The following is a 17,710-nucleotide window of genomic DNA, read 5'->3' on the forward strand; positions in this document are numbered from 1 at the left end:
GTGCCCGCAACCAAGGTACATGCCCTTGACCGGAATCGAACCTGGGACCCTTGCGTCCGCAGGCCGACGCTCTATCCACTGAGCCAAACCGGTTTTGGCAAGTAATGCATGTTTTAAAAGTCACTTTTCTATCATCATGGAGAACCTCTTGAGGCATTGATTCTCAAAGCGGGACACCAACAGATAATTTAATAACAATTGTGAACCTTGCCTTCCCTGTTGTGGGCTCCTCCCCACTCTTTAGTCACAAAGACACACCACCTACCTAGTTCCACCACCTCCACCACCCACAACCTACTTGAGCAATAGGCTTGAACATTTATATAACCAGGCAACCCTAAAGATAAGGAAAGAAAACTCAGTGTCCTTGGATTTCACTTTGTAATATTTATTATAAAATAAAAATAATGTTAAGTTATATATATATTTTTTAGATACATAATAATGTTATCACAGCAGCAATAAATAAGGGAGAAGTCAATTTGCAACATATAGTCAATAACATGATATAGGGATTGTGGGGATTTTAACATGAAATTACAGACAGTACAGAAAAAGAAGAAAAAAGGACCAGAGCAACATTATGACTTGCAACTACTCTTCTGCACTTAGAAAAAAAATATGCTTTTAAGCTGCTATTTTTTAAAAACGTATTTTTATTGATTTCAGAGAAGAAGGGAGAGGGAGAGAGAGATAGAAACATCAATGATGAAAATCATTGATTGGTTGCCTCCTGCACGCCCCACATTGGGGATCAAGCCCACAACCCGGGCATGTGCCCTGACCATGGTCAGTCTACGCTCAACCACTGAGCCAAACCAGGTTCCAATTGGGTGGCCCATTACCCAGGGTCGGGCAGGTGAAATAGGGAAGGATAAAAGGAGCATATCTGGACACAGGGCCTCAGAGTTTCAAGATGATGTTGGGGCCAAGCTGCAGGTGAGGCCTATGCTACCCAGGTCCATATTAGGGGCTTTACACACCATCCTCTATCATAGTGATTTACAACCTTTTCATCTCTTGGCACACATAAACTGATTGCTAAAATTCTGTGACACACCAAATATGTGTGTGTGTGTGTGTGTGTATATATATAATCTTTTTTTTTTTTTTTTTTTGCTGAGCTGACAAAAAATAGGTCAATTTTGATTCATTCACACCAGACATTGTATTGGTTGTAATTTTTCTTAATTTGACAATCTAAGGGAAAAGAGGTCAGTGCCCCTGACTAAATAGTCAAGTAATGCATGTTTTAAAAGTCACTTTTCTATCATCATGGAGAACCTCTTGAGGCATTGATTCTTAAAGCGGGACACCAACAGATAATCTAATAACAATTGTGAACCTTGCCTTCCCTGTTGTGGGCTCCTCCCCACTCTTTAGTCACAAAGACACACCACCTACCTAGTTCCACCACCTCCACCATCCACAACCTACTTGAGCAATAGGCTTGAACATTTATATAACCAGGCAACTCTAAAGATAAGGAAAGAAAACTAAGTGTCCTTGGATTTCACTTTGCAATATTTATTTTAAAATAAAAATAATGTTAAGTTATATATTTTTTTAGATACATAATAATGTTATCACAGCAGCAATAAATAAGGGAGAAGTCAATTTGCAACATATAGTCAATAACATGATATAGGGATTGTGGGGATTATAACATGAAATTATAGACAGTACAGAAAAAGAAGAAAAAAGGACCAGAGCAACATTATGACTTGCAACTCCTCTTCTGCACTTAGAAAAAATTATGCTTTTAAGCTGCTATTTTTAAAAAACGTATTTTTATTTATTTCAGAGAAGAAGAGAGAGGGAGAGAGAGATAGAAACATCAATGAAGAAAATCATTGATTGGTTGCCTCCTGCACGCCCCACATTGGGGATCAAGCCCACAACCCGGGCATGTGCCCTGACCATGGTCAGTCTACGCTCAACCACTGAGCCAAACCACCTAGGGCCTGAGCTGCCATTTTTAATTCAGGTTGGCATCAATCAAAGTGGAAGCACATGAATTACACATTACCATTTCTGAGTGATAGATGAGTATTAAGTTTCCAGTTTGCCCAAATGAGTTGTCTAATTCTTTGTTCCTTTCTGCTAATATCTCCAGTCTCCTAGTTTGTATTTGCACCTGCTAAACAAGCAAAGAAAGGGCAGTTCCAAGATTGCATCTCTCAACCCCAGAATAGCATGCTCTCTTCCATGTTCTCACTTTTCACTCTTTCTATAGATTTAATCTTGTCATTCTTTTTCTTTAAATTGGGGGGTTCCTCCATTTTAGAGCTATAGTAAATAACAACTTCTCAATTTTGCCAACACTTCTTCCAGAAGGGGCTGGAATATTTATAGTAATAAACGAGCCCTAGCTGGTTTGTCTCAGTGGATAGAGAGTCAGCCTGTGGACTGAAAGGTCCCAGGTTCGATTCCAGTCAAGGGCAGATGCCCAGGTTGCAGGCTCTATCCCCAGTAGGGGGTGTGTTGGAGGCAGCCAATCAGTGATTCTCTCTCATCACTAATGTTTCAATCTCTCTCTCTCTCCCTTCTTCTCTGAAATCAATAAAATATATATTTTTTTAAAAATGGGACCAGAGACAGAAGTGTCAAGTTTTAGTTGAGTTTCCAAAGAGTCCACTGGTGCTTATGAGCGCCTGTGCAGTAAATTGCCTTGCTCAGTAATGGTCACTGTGTACCACAGGTACTCTCACAGCCGGACTAGGAAAGCTCCATGCTTCTGTGTGTGGGTGACTGGCAGTCTGGAACTGATCTTTGGCCAAGATAAAATGAGGACAAACTGTGTTAGTGATATGTAATCTGATGTTAAAGTTCAAACTTCCCTGGAGGCACTTGGTACAAGCTTGTGTACATTGTTTAGAAATGTTTATATTGATGTTTTAAACCTGTTTTAACTTATTACACATCCTGGGTTTACTTACATGAGTTGTTGGTTATGAAAGATACCACTCTAAACTTTTGGCTGGGCTCCCTTGAAACCAGGATGCATTGTTCATATCTTGGTTCACAATCTGGAAACAAAGTGTATTTTATGTGGCTGAGAAGGGATCCTGGGGACTGGAACCCCTTGGTGATCGCCTGTACTTTCTGTCTCCTGTTGTACCATATCCTTTATTTTAAACAGAGACTATGTGAGTATACGCTGAGCATTTGTGCAATTTTCAATGACCAGATCCTGTGTAATCAATGCAAGCAGGGGGAAAAAAGGCCACAGAACTCAGAACGACTTTTCCAATCACTTACATTTGTTATAGTCACTTGTGTATAAATACTAGCATAAAAAGATTTTATTTACTAAGAAAAGGATGATATTGTTTGGAGACTATATTTACCTCTCTGTTTTTTCACTATTTGCAATGTGACAATTGTATCATAATTTTTTTAAATGAAACACACACATATGAACAACTTAGAGTATATTAAAATGACATAGTAGTTTCTGGGGTCAGAATCCTAGTTCTTACATTTACAAATTGTAAACTCTTAGTCACTTACTGTTGGCTTATCTGCTTTATTTTCCTTACCTGTAAAATGTGGATAGTAGTAATAGTAGTAAATTAAATCAGTTTGTGAATGACTCATAGTGAGTTAGTGATAGCTGTTAGTATTATTGATTATATAATGTTTATGTAAGGAATAAAATGGACAAAAAATGTACACTGAAAAGGAATTGGAACTATTCGCCATAAATTGGAGGTTTTGCACATTAGGAGTAAGGTTTAGCTCAGGGGTGGGGAACTTTCTGCCAGCCGGCCATATAAGGCCTGTGGACTCATTTGGTCTGGCCCTGCAAGGCAGTAGGGGTAAGTTAATTAAATGTTTGACTAAATATAGCAGGCTGATTTTTGCATTAATAATTTTGTATGGCCTGCCAATGATGTTATAAATATACAAATGGCCCTTGGCACAATAAAGGTTCCTCACCCCTGTTAGAACCATATAACTCTCACTTTTTAATATTTGTATAGACAATTTTAAGTTTATCATCAGACTAATAGCAGTACAAAAGTATGTGAATATTATTATTTAATTGTGAATATCCTTATTCCTGGATCACATGGAATTCTACTTGATAAAGAATGTGTGAATTCTAAAGTATTGAACAAAAGTTAGTGATACTAATTTTTAAATTAATTAATTTATTTAAGAGAGAGAGAAAAAAACACACATCTATTTGTTGTTCTACTTATTTATGCGTTCATTGGTTGATTCTTGTATGTGCCCTGACTGGGGATTGAACCAGAAACCTTGGCATGTCGGGACAATGCTCTAACCAGCAGAGCTACCCAGCCAAGTAGTACTACTATTAATTTGAGTCTATTTATTGGTTTCAGTGCAAAATGATGCTCTTGTGAAGAACTGGTTTTCGTCTGTAGCACATTATTTGAGTAGAGCAGCAATTTTTAACTGGTGTGCCACAAGAATTCTTAAAACATGCAGCACCTGACTATTTAGTCAGGGGCACTGACCTCTTTTCCTCAACTGTCAAATAAAAAAATGACAACAAAAGCCATCCGATGTGAATGAAATAAAAATTATAGCTATTTTTTTGGTCAGACCAGCAAAAAAATAATAATATTTTTTTGATGTGCTACAAAATTTTAGTAATTAGTTTATGGATGCCATGAGATGAAAAAAGTTGAAAATCACTGGAGTGGAGCAAAGAAGTATGACTGGTACTGAAACTACTGCAACATGATAATCACTGAGACTGGACTGGTACACCCTCTTGATGTTTCGACTTCTTGATAAATCAATCTCCAACGTTCAGTTCATTCACAGCGTGAGGCTACGTACCTGGCCAAAGTGCATCACTTTTGTCCTCCAGTTTTCATATTGGCTTCTTGTCAGGGTTTGCATTGATTTTAAAGTTTTATTGTTGATGTTGAAAGCACTTAATGGCCTGATACTTGCTTATATTAATGATTTGCTTATCCCCACAGGACAAGAATAAATGTTGAGATCTTCTTACGCTAGCTTGATGTCAGTCTTAAATGTCACCTTGAGATTCAGAAGGCGAAGGCGTTTTGTGTTTTGTTCATGTTCTTTTTTGTGTTTTTGTTGTTGTTGTTTTTAATCATCAACCGAGGATAATTTTTCCATTGATCTTTAGGGAGAGCAGAAGGGAGGGAAGAGGGAAGGAGATAGAGAGAGAGAGAGAGACAGACATCAATGTGAGAGACACACATCGACTGGTTGTCTCCTGCATGCGCCCCAACTGGGACCAGGGGATTGAACCTGCAACTGAGGTACGTGCCCTTGACTAGATTCAAACCCGAGACCCTTTGGTCCAACAGCTGATGCTCTAAGCACTGTGCAACCACCCAGGGCCATGTTCTTTTTGAGATCAGTTAAGACGTTAGAAAGAAAATCCTACAGAAGTGTTACAATAAAATATAAAATCTATGAAATGTGAACATTATTAAAATCATGTTCTGATATTATTTTTAAACTTACAAAATAAATGCTACATTACTGAGTGAAAAAATATCTTACTTGTTCTCATCTATGACAGTAAAACATATAATTTTATTATAATGTATTTTTGTAATTTTATTTTTAAAGTCAATCTTTCAAGATGCAATTTTTTAATATTCTAAAATATTTATGATAAATTTCATGAATGCAAAATTGATTTTGTATCTTTTATAATCAATCACAAATAGCCTTTTTAGATTTAGTGTTTAACTATGAAGACTGGGTTATGCTATGTGCTTGTATTAGATAGCTTTGGTTAATGATATATGATTAATGCTAATCGACTGCCTTTGTGGGAAGGAAATAACTGTTTTATGTGAGCATAAAGCATTAAAACATAATATAAAAAATTAACTGTCTATGACTGTATATAATCTTTAAAAGGAGTATTAATTCATAATATAAGTAAGCCAATTTTTATATCCTAATATATTCTGTAAAAGAAATCTGTATCAATCACCTATTCACCTACTTAGCTGTTTGTTTTGTATCTCTGTCCTCTGACTTGTCTGTCACTTGCCATATTGGCATTTGATATTTGATAACTTACTATATATATATAATTCTTTGTACATAAGATAAAGTACAAGAAAGTATCTTGAAAACTGATATATATATATATATATATATATATATATATATATATATGTATTGACATATAACCATAATGTTATTACTATTATTTTTTATGAAGGAAAGTTTTGACTTCTTTATTTTTTAATTTTAATTTTTTGTTTTTTAAATATATTTTATTGATTTTTTTTTACAGAGAGGAAGGGAGAGGGATAGACAGTTAGAAACATCGATGAGAGAGAAACATCAATCAGCTGCCTCCTGCACACCTCCTACTGGGGATGTGCCCACAACCAAGGTACATGCCCTTGACCAGAATCGAACCTGGGACCCTTCAGCCCGCAGGCCGACGCTCTATCCACTGAGCCAAACCAGTTAAGGCTAGCCCATTTCTTATTCACCAGAGCCTTTCACATAGCTATTTTTCTCTCTCTCTCTTTTTTAAAATAAATCTTTATTGTTCAGATTATTACAGGTGTTCCTCTTTTTTTTTCTCCATAGCTTCCCTCCACCTGATTCCCCACCCCACCTCATGTCCTTACCCCCTGCCACTGTCTTCATCCATAGGTGTAAGATTTTTGTCCAATCTCTTCCCGCACCCCTCACACCCCCTTCCCCCTGAGAATTGTCAGTCCACTCCCTTTCTATGTCCCTGATTCTATTATATTCATCAATCCATTCTGTTCATCAGATTTTTTTATTCACTTGATTTTTAGATTCACTTGTTGGTAGGTATGTATTTGATGTCTTTTTGTTGTTCATAATTTTTATCTTTGCCTTTTTCTTCTTCTTCCTCTTCTTAAAGAATACCCTTCAGCATTTCATGTAATCCTGGTTTGGTGGTGATGAACTCCTTTAGCTTTTTCTTGTCTGTGAAGCTCTTTTTCTGACCTTCAATTCTGAATGATAGCTTTGTTGGGTAGAGTAATCTTGGTTGTAGGTTCTTGCTGTTCATCACTTTGAATATTTCTTGCCACTCCCTTCTGGCCTGCATAGCTTCTGTTGAGAAATCAGCTGACAGTCGTATGGGTACTCACTTGTAGGTAACTAATTGTTTTTTTCTTTCTACTTTCAAGATTCTCTCTTTGTCTTTTGCCCTTTGTCATTTTAATTATTATGTGTCTTGGTGTGGTCCTCTTTGGATTCCTCTTGTTTGGGGTTCTATGTGTTTCTTGAACTTGTAAGTCTATTTCTTTCACCAGGTAGGGAAAGTTTTCTGTCATTTTTTCTTCTAATAGGTTTTCAATATTTTGCTCTCTCTCTTCTTCTGGCACCCCCAAAATTTGGATGTTGATACGCTTAAAGTTGTCCCAGAGGCTCCTTACACTATCTATATATTTTTTTTATTCTTTTTTCTTTTTGTTTTTCTGGTTGGGTGTTCTTTGTTTCCTCATATTTCAGATCTTTGGTTTGATTCTTGGGGTAAGTTGATCTATAGTTGAGTTTCTGTATATTCTTTATTTCAGACAGTGTATGCTTAATTTCTAACTGGTCCTTTTCCATTTTTTTGGCATTCTCATTAAGGTCCTTAAAGGTCTCACTAAGCTCCTTGGAGGTCTCATCAAGTTTCTCAGTGGTTTTTAGAAGATTCTTGAGTAACCTTATAAATGTGGTTTTGAACTCTATGTCCAGTAGTTTGCTTTCCTCCATTTCTTTCATTTGTGACATGTTTCTTTGTCTCCGCATTTGGCTGCTTCCCTGTGTTGATGGAGTGGCTTTGTGTGGTAGGTGACCTATAGGGGCCAGTAGCTCAGCCTCCCCAATCACCTGAGGCAGACGTTCTTGGTACACCCCTTTGTGGGCTGAGTACAAAGTCTTGGTGTAGTTAAGCCTTGATTGCTGTTGGTACACTGGGAGGAATTGACCTCCAGGCCAATTGGCTGTGAGGACCCACTGTGTCTATAATGGAAGAACTGCTGCGCTGGAGACATGCTTATGGTGCAGGACTTGTTTCAGTGGGACTTTGGTGCTCACTGAGTCTACCTCTTGAATGTGTCACTTATGGATGTGAGGAGTTGAAATCTGGTGTCTCACACTGACCACTAGGTACACTGGCTTCTGGATCTCCAATGGGGGCAGGTCAGCTACTGTCTGAGGCCAACCAGCAGGAGCTACAGTGAAAACTACAGTTCTCTCCTCTTTGCTTGGGGTTTGGAGGTTTTGGAGCTGTCTGACCAGGGCTGCAAGTTTGCTAGGTTAAGCTGCGATAGGGCAGGCCATTCATATGCAAAAGCCGCTGCTTCTAGCTTGGGTGGGTTTGTAGGTTGGGCGGGGCAGGGTCTCAGGGTGTCACTAGGCTAGGGCATGGCAAACAGTGATGGATGCTAGTCATCCATCTCTGCATCTCAGACTGCGTCCCCGTGTCCCATGCCCCAGTGCAGCAAACAATTATTCCTGTGCGCAGCTCTGCAAGCAAGCCACCCTCACTTTCCGACCCGATGGCAGACAGTCCAACTTCTCCCCATAGGAGTTTGGGTCCCCTGCGTCTCCCCAGAGACTGGATTTCAGAGTAATCGGGAGCTTGTCTCCCTTCGGGTTGAAAAAAACCAACACCCGCCGCCAGCCCGGATCGCGTGCCTCCATACCTCAGCTTTTCAGCGCTTGTGCACGTCTCAATGCTCTTTTCTCTTTCCTTCTAGTTGTAGAACTTCCACTCAGCCAGTTTTCCCGTGGGTCTGGGTGATAGATGTTTTGTCTTTTAGTTGTAGTTTTGAAATTGTTGTGCGAGGCAGCAGTTTAGGTGTTTACCTATGCCGCCATCTTTTTGACTTCTTTAAAAGGTATACTTCCTACTCCATCATCTCTCTCACAGCAAATATCTTTTTCCTGTAGCTATGAAATGGTATTCCTTCTTATAAATATGGCAAAAGAAAAACTTTTAATCTTCTATGATATGGTGAAAATAAAACAAAATATCCTTCCTAGGACATTTTAGGTGAGGTCCTTTGCTGATATATCCAATCAAAATATGAAAGGTGAAAGATAAACTGTTTATTTAAGTTCAATGATATTATTAAACTGTATATAACAATAATGGTCCAAATATAAAATTTTTATTATTTGGGATTTGGCTTCAATTTTTTTTCATAATATGAATGATTTGATTTGTCAAAAGATGGGTTAATCATTTTTTACATAATTCATTGTACAATTTTCTTACTTATTTTTGCAAATAAATTATAGAGTATATGAAAAATATTTTAAATATATCTGATACTTTGGAATTCATTATCACTGAGAAATTTATAATGAACCCACTTCATGATATGCTATATAAAGTACAAATGTATCATGTTGTTGATGTTGACTTAATGATAATATTGACAGTTTTACGCCTAAATCCCTAAGAAGAAGAAATACAGGAAATTAGATTTTTATCAGGTTTTTCCTTACTTTAAAATGCAACCAATGGATTTAGCTATACAATTAAGTTTTAAAATATTGTTAACTGTAATACTTCAATAGTCAAACATTTTATTGAGCTCTAAAACTCTCCAATAAATTCTTAATTTAAATATTGTATATTTTATTTCTATAACATCCATTTTTGTTAGAAGTTTGTTTTTTTTTTTAGATTCTCCTTTCACTCATTTTGTCCATATATTTGTATAATTTCTATTTCCTTTAATATATTTACAATATTTATTTTATAGTTTTTGATAATTTTAACTTCTGGGTTATATGTGGATCTTCTTCTATTGACTAATTTTCCCTCTTGACTATGGATCATATTTTTGCCATAACTTTACATTTTATGCTACTTAAATAACCATAGGCATTGGAATTAATAGCATTTTTCTTTAATGAGGGCATGTTCTTTCTTTTAGGAAGCTAGTAGTTCATTTCAATCAGGAACTAAAATGGATTGAAACTGATTGCTGAGTTGTAACTTCAGTTTCTAGCCCTTAAAATGCCTTGAGCTCTGGATCCAGAATGACTTGGAATCTAAACATAAGGAGACTGTGGAGGTCCCTTTTGAATTTCCATCTCAGTCTCAGTATTCAACACTGCTGCCAGCACAGCAGTCAACATTTCCCAGCTATTAGTAAAAGTCCCATGGGGGGAATCAGTGGATTGCTGGAAAAAACTAGATCTGCATTTTTGGCTCTTAATGCTTCCTACCTGTCACCCAAACTGAAGAGGTAAAAGCCCCACTTTCCATAGAAGCAGATTCCTATATTTATGGCATTGCCGACCTTGTATGTATTGTGCTAGACTTTCCAAATGCCCCCTTGTGGCACAGATGTCTGCTTATCTAGGAAGGTCTTAGTCTTATTTGGAATTTAGCTCCTGTAGACTCCTTGTGTCAAGGATTATCTATCTATCTATCTATCTATCTATCTATCTATCTATTATCTATCTATAATATATATATATATATATATATATATATATATATATATATATAATTTTTAGTTTACAACTTTTTCTAATGATTACAATGGAAACAAAATTGTGTTGTGACCATTTGTACCCTAACAAGAAGTAGAATTGATAGTATATTTTCAGTAGGTTTTTTTCTGTTTTATATATTATGATGCAAATTCCTGAGGACAGTGATGCTAGTTTATTCTGCATTGGTTTTTATGGAGGCTTGTGAAGTGATTATCTATAGTCTAGTTCTAAAATGATGGAAGATCTTGAAAAAAAAAGATTCTAGGAGATTGCATGTTGCTTATATAAGAAAATATGTGCTTCCATTCTTCTGTCAAAAATCTTTTCCCTTGATCACCTCAATGCAGTCAAATATACATTTTTTCATGTGTTTTAAATTTGATAGGCACAATTCTATTGTTGTTTTATTTCATGATATTATGTGTTGTTAGTTAATACTTATGGTGACTCAAAAATCTAAAATTACTAATGTTGTCTCTACCCTGACCTTTCTATTATGTATTCAAATAAGTATATGATTTATCACTCTATCACTTCATCAGTAACTTTAAGTATTTTTCACCATTTATTAACCAGGATGTGTCTTTGAGGTTCACTTGGCGAGACTAGAGTCTGATTTTACCATAGCCAGAGGACTGGAGGATGAAAAGACTTAAAAAAAAAAAAGTTATCAGTTATTGAGCAAGTCAACATATTTTATTCATTAAGAACTTAGAAGTATGAACTGTGTAGTCAACTAACTGAATTCAAATCTTAGTTCTTCAACTTACTAGTTATGTGATTTTAGAGATGTTACTTAACCACCTGTGCCTCATTTTACCCTTCATAAAATTGGCATAATAAAATTATCCACACCACAGTGTTGTTGTAATTCTAATTAGTGCTCTGGGAATTAAGTGGAACTATGACTTAGCCAAAGTGTTATAAAACTATTTTTATTATTAATTTTATTGATGTTATGAGCCCCTAATACCTAAATAGGTTATGAAGATAAAAATGAATAAAAAGATTCCAATCTTCGCCCAGCTGGTGTGGCCCAGTGGTTGAGTGTCGACCTATGAGCCAGGAAGTTGTGATTTGATTCCTGGTCAGGACACATGCCTGGGTTATGGGCTCAAATCCCAGTAAGGGGTATGCAGGAGGCAGTCAATCAATGTTTCTATCTTTCTTCCCCCCTCCCCTCCTCTCTGAAATAAATTAAACAGATATCTATATTTATATATATAAACATCAGGCACTTAACTAATTTGATAAAGTTTCTCAAACTATATAAATATATCTAAAGTTCATATATTTTTTAGAAAGATTATTCTCAATAACTTCTCTATAAAAATAAGTGTGATGGTTTAACCCATCTAACTTTACTACTATGAGATGTTACCATGTAAGGATTACTCCAGTGAATCTGGTCACAATGCATTTCATGTGACTGGAATTGGGCAATATGGTTTATTCTTCCTTCCCTCATTTGGATAACCATAATGGAACAGGAGGAGTGTAGTGACTCTGATAGCCATTCCCTCAATAAATTCCTGTTTTCTTTTCTGGGCAAAGGCCACATTGGAAGAGGTGGGAATATCAGTTCTAAAATCTGGTATATGGGGCTTGGGTTGTAGTCACCGAACTGGATTTCACCTCTACTTCCTCGTTTCTTCATCTGAAGAAGGGGATCCTGACTGATAATCAGAGATAACCTTATCAAGGGCCCAGGTAACTTTCTTAGCGATCTCATTCTTGTTCTATCCTCATTTTCAAAGCTGGCAACAATGACTGCATTTTTTTTTCTCCCTACCTCACGTGGTCCACCCACAAAGTGAGGTCCTCTCACAAGCCCAGGCACTGTACAAACTGCGGCTGTTCTCACAGGCTTTCAAGATGTCAGGATCAAGTCTCTGAAACTTATTGACACAAATGCATCCATAGGCTGTCCTTTTAATGGTTTTTCAGGATACCAGTAATTTTTATATTTTTCTTGAAGCATCAATTTCTCAGCAAACCTCTCAACTGCCTCTTTCTTCAACTTACCATGTTTTCAAACTAGCCTCATGTCTTTGAGTCATCTTAGTTATAAATGCAGAACTCAGAACACTATTTCCACTCATCTGGAGAAAAACATACCTATATAGCAAGACGGTAGGACATAAATTTCCTCTTTTATGTCTTACAAATTAAATTTATACTTATCAATGTAGGTTTACACATTTTAATCATCTTTAACAATATTTTATGGAGTGAGACAACATCAATCCTATCTAATAAAGAGGGAATATGCTAATTGGCCATCACACCCTCACAAAGATGATGGTGCCCACAGCCAATAATGAGGGGATATGCTAATTGACTGCCATGCCCTCAAAGATGGTGTTGCCCACAGCCATAAGATGGTGGCACCCAGTCCCCTCAGCCCCACTGGGATGGCAGGCATGTGGCACAGCTGGGCCTGCCCCCATGTGGGTCCGGCCTTTCCACACGCCTGGCTCCGAAGTCCCCCAGTTCCTTAGCACCCCAGCTGCCCAGGGCTGGCCCAAGGTTCAGGCAAGCTTTGGATGGCGGTTGCCTAGCTGCCTAGAGCCACTCGAGGCTCAGGTAACCAGGGCCACCCGAGGCTTGCACTGCCAGGAGTGGCAGCAGCAGAGATGTGATGGGGGCATTGCCTTCCCCTGATTGCTGGGTGGTTTCCCGCCCCTGAGGGCTCCTGGACTGTGAGAGGGGGCAGGCTGGGCTGAGGGACGTCCCCCCCAGTGCATGAATTTTCATGCACCAAGCCTCTAGTCATATGTATATAAATCCAAAGCAACTCTGGAATGTTTGTTCCATGTATATGGTACCTGGGAGTTATTTATAATAATCTTTATAGGCTTTTATGCCTTGGGTGACTTAGTACCTTGACATTCAATTTTCTTTTACACTTTGGTTTTAAAAAGAGATAATTAAATGGCTTTTAGTTATAAAACCACTGAGATTTAAAATGTTTAATGTCAGCCATTTTAAAATAAAAATAAGATGTTATATTTGGCACTGATTTATAAAGAAATGCTTGTGACTTGAAATTTTTTTAAAATTTACATAAATGTCTATTTACATCATTCTACCATTTTTGTTTTTGATTTGTTTGTATTCCATGACTACTACTATATAGTATTACTTCTTCTAACATATGTTCTTTATAAAATGTAAACTTACATGTCAGGCTTATGAGAAATCGTGAATTTTGTTTAGGAAATGCATTATTTCTGAAACATATGTAAATCTATAATATCACTCTTCTCATTGGTAGATTTCCAAGAGAGTAAGCACAGGTTCATGTACAATTTAGAAAGCCTATTTATATTCGGATAAACAGTGCCTTGGGGAAAGAAACTGCCCTGTATGGCCTAAGTTCAACATTAAGTTCATTTCATAAAGCAGCATGAATAAAGCTTCAACTCTTAAGGAAATAAATGTGCCCTTTGAGGAGGTATAGGCTCACTTGTTGCTCACCCAAACACTTGAAAATATTCCATCCCAAATTTGATGCATTAAAAAACTTGTCTCCAGAATTAAAGTCAGTGAAACATTTTATTCATCCTGTTGGCTTTATAAAAATGCAAATCTCTGGGTTCATTCCAGATCTAGTGAGTCAAATGTCAGTGAGAGGGGGCCCTGGAATTTGCATTTCATTCAGCTCCCCAGGTTCTTTATATTCCTTCTGAAGATGGAGATTTGACACACTTCTCTGGTTTCTTTGCCCTCTGAAAGAGCATTTTAGCTTAAAAGTGTTTTTATATAGATGTGAGCTTGGATGAAAATGGTGGGAAATTACTCTATATATTATATCTTGGGTATTTAGGAACTAGGAACTTACATATATAGAATATTTACCTGCTGGATGCTTTATACACATTATTTAATATAATCCTAACCACAATCTTATTGGGATAGTTATTATATCAGTTTATGATGAGAGAACAGGCTCATAGATATTAAATAACTTTACCAGAGTCACACTGGTAATAACTGAAAAAAAAAATTAAATCTAGTTTCATCAAATCTGATATCATTTTCCACTATATCAGGCTGCTGGCTTGGGGGTTGGGATGGTAAATGAAGCAGAGGAAGCAATACTTTTTGGTAACAAACATACTAGATAATAAGCATTTCCTCTCTTGGTTAATAAAGCAAACTGGTAAGGAAGAAATTCTTATACCAACTTCACAGATGAGACAAAAAGAGGTTAGGTAACTTGCTGATAAACACACACATGTATTCATATATTTATTTACATATTAAATGGCTATAAGGATTAGACATGAGTTTGAACAAAGCATACCTTATGTTTGCCTTCATAAAGTTCAGAGACTAGTGTAAGAATCAAATAGGCAAATTGGCCTATACCATAATTTTTGAAAAATGCTACAAGAATGAAAATAAAAAGAGAGATGTAATTTAGATTTGGGACTTAAAGAAGGCTATCCAGAAAAGTGACATTTAAGCTAAGATATAAAATATAAGTAAAATTAGCAAAGTAAAAAGTAAGAGGAAAAGCATTCCAGGTAGGAGGGAATGTTATGTGAAAAGTCTATGTGACATAAAAAGATCATGTTTTTTTAGGAATTGAAGGAAGGAAAGATACAATATAATGTTGGAACCAGTGACCAAATCATTGAAGCCTTTGGTGGCAAAATGAGATTTTTGGCAATTCTTCTGTTAAAACATAGATGGAGAAACAGAAAGAGAAAGTCCAATTTACATTTTAATGTATCATTCTTGGTGTTCTGTAGATATACCAGCTTGGTTATGGAATAGTTAAAATAAAAATATAGATAAGACTAATTTAAAGTGGCAACAGAGGTGTAGCTATGGAGATTAAACTATCCTATCTAATAAAAGAGTAATATGCAAATTGACCATACCTCCGCTACACCCACAAGCCACACACACAACCACGCCCACCAGCCAATCAGGAGCAAATATACAAATAAACCCAACCAAGATGGCTGCAGCCACAGAGAGCAGGAGGGAGGCTTGGGTTTCCCTGGAAATGGAGGAAGCCAAGCTTTCTTCCTGCCCTTGCTGGCAAAGGCCTCCACTCAATGCTACAAAGTTTCAATTATAGAAGGTAAATAAATCCCAACAGAAATGGCGGCAGCCATGGAGCTGGAAGAGCAGGAGGCTAGTGTTGCCCCTGGTGATGGAAGAAGCCAAGCTTCTGCAGCCCTGGCCAGACCAGGCCTCCACTCCAGGCTACAAAGTTTCAATTATAGAAGGTAAATATATCCCAACAGAAATGGCTACTGCCATGGAGCGAGCAGAAGGCTTGCCTCCACTCCAGGCTACAAAGTTTCAATTGTAGAATATAAATAAATCCCAGATACCAGGGCCTCTGCTTGGGTCACCGGTGGGTGTGGCTGGCCTGCAAACCACCACAGGCCCCTCGCCCAGGCCGCCCCACACCTCAAGGGAACCCCCACCCTGATCCGGGACACCCTTCAGGGCCAACCTGCTGACCCCCACCCATGCACTAGGCCTCTAATAAAAGAGTAATATGCAGATTGACCATCACTCCAGCACACAAGATGACTGCCCCCATGTGGTCAAAGATCCTGCCCCCATGTGGACACAAGATGGCCACCACAAGATGGCCAGCAGTGGAGGGCAGTTGGGAGGGACTAGGGCTGCAAGGGAGGGCAGTTGTGGGCGATCAGGCTAGCAGGGGAGGGCAGTTGGGAGGGACCAGGCCTGCAGAGGAGAGCAGTTGGGGGCAAACAGGCTGGCAGGGGAGCAGTTAGGCATCAATCAGGCTGGCAGGGGAGTGGTTAGGGGGTGATCAGGCTGGCAGGCAGAAGCGGTTAGGGGCAATCAGGAAGGCAGGCAAGCGAGAAGTTGGGAGCCAGCAGTCCTGGATTGTGAGATGGATGTCCCAAATTGGAGAGGGTGCAGGCTGGGCTGAGGGACATCCCCCCAACCGTGCATGAATTTTGTGCACCAGGCCTCTAGTCTCTATAATAAAGAACCAGGGTGTAATGACTCATCACAACCAAAGGCTGATCAACGGGAAGTAAGCTGGGTTTCCATGGCGACCCAGCACTGACTACTGCGGCTGCAGCCCTGGTGACCCAGCAGTGACTGCTGAGGGGACTTTGAATCAGGCCCAGAAAGAGACCTGAAGAGAGAAGCAGGGGATGATCTGTAGCATTTGAGGTAGCTTTTGACCAGGACTTGCCTCTCTCTTTTCCTCTTAGCCTGGCCAGCAGCCTCCATCCATTTCTCTCCAGACCTCCACCAGGGCTGCTGATCAGCCCCGCCTTTCTGATCAGGCCCCATTGATAGGCCCAGAGATACTGACTGGCATAGAAACCGGCCAATCAGAACACCTATTCGGAAGTCAGTCCTGCAATCAGCGCTGGGTTGCCATGGGGACCCAGCACTGACTACTGAGGCTGCAGGCCTGGTGACCCAGCAGTGACTGCTGAGGGGGCTTTGAATCAGGCCCAGAAAGAGACCTGAAGAGAGAAGCAGGGGCTGATCTGTAGCATCTGAGGCAGCTTTTGACCAGCACTTGCCTCTCTCTTTCACTCTGAGCCTGGCCAGCAACCCTGTATCCATTTCTCTTCCAACCTCCACCAGGGCTGTTGGTCAGCCCTGCCTTTCTGATTAGGCCCTGTTGATAGGCCCAGAGATGCTGACTGGCGTAGAAAGTGGCCAATCAGAACCAAATCTGGGTCAACTGTAAGGAGGCAGTGGCTGCCTAGGAGGCGGAGCTTTTGATGATGACTGGCATAGAAACTGACCAATTAGAACCAAATTGGCCACCAGAGGAGGGCATTTGGGGGGAGATAAGGCCAGCAGGGGAGGGCAGTTGGGGGCAACTAGGCTGGCAGGGGAGGGTAGTTGGGGGTGATCAGGCACGCAGAGGCAGTTAGGGGCGATCAGGCAGGCAGGTGAGTGATTAGTAGCCAGTGGTCCCAGATTGCAAGAGGGATGTCCGACTGCCGGTTTAGGCCCCCCAAGGGGTCCCCGATTGGAGAGGGTGCAGGCTGGGCTGAGAGAAACTCCCTGTCCGTGCACGAATTTTGTGCACTGAGCCACTAGTATATATATAAAAGTCTAAGCGGCCCTAACCGGTTTGGATCAGCAGCTAGAGTGTTGGCCTGTGGACTGAAGGATTCTGGGTTCGATTCTGGTCAAGGGCATGTAGCTTGGTTGCGGGCAAATCCCCAGTAGGGGGTGTGCAGGAGGCAGCTAATCGATGTTTCTCTCTTATCAA

The 17,710-nt window shown here is 39.2% G+C and overlaps 1 pseudogene; it reads right to left on the reverse strand.

Moving 5' to 3' along the window:
* Positions 1–9,358: 9,358 nt before the first annotated feature.
* LOC103304904 (protein BTG3-like) lies at positions 9,359–12,511 on the reverse strand (annotated as a pseudogene).
* Positions 12,512–17,710: the final 5,199 nt, after the last annotated feature.

Source organism: Eptesicus fuscus, chromosome 7 (genome assembly GCF_027574615.1).
Source record: "Eptesicus fuscus isolate TK198812 chromosome 7, DD_ASM_mEF_20220401, whole genome shotgun sequence".
NCBI lineage: Eukaryota > Metazoa > Chordata > Mammalia > Chiroptera > Vespertilionidae > Eptesicus > Eptesicus fuscus.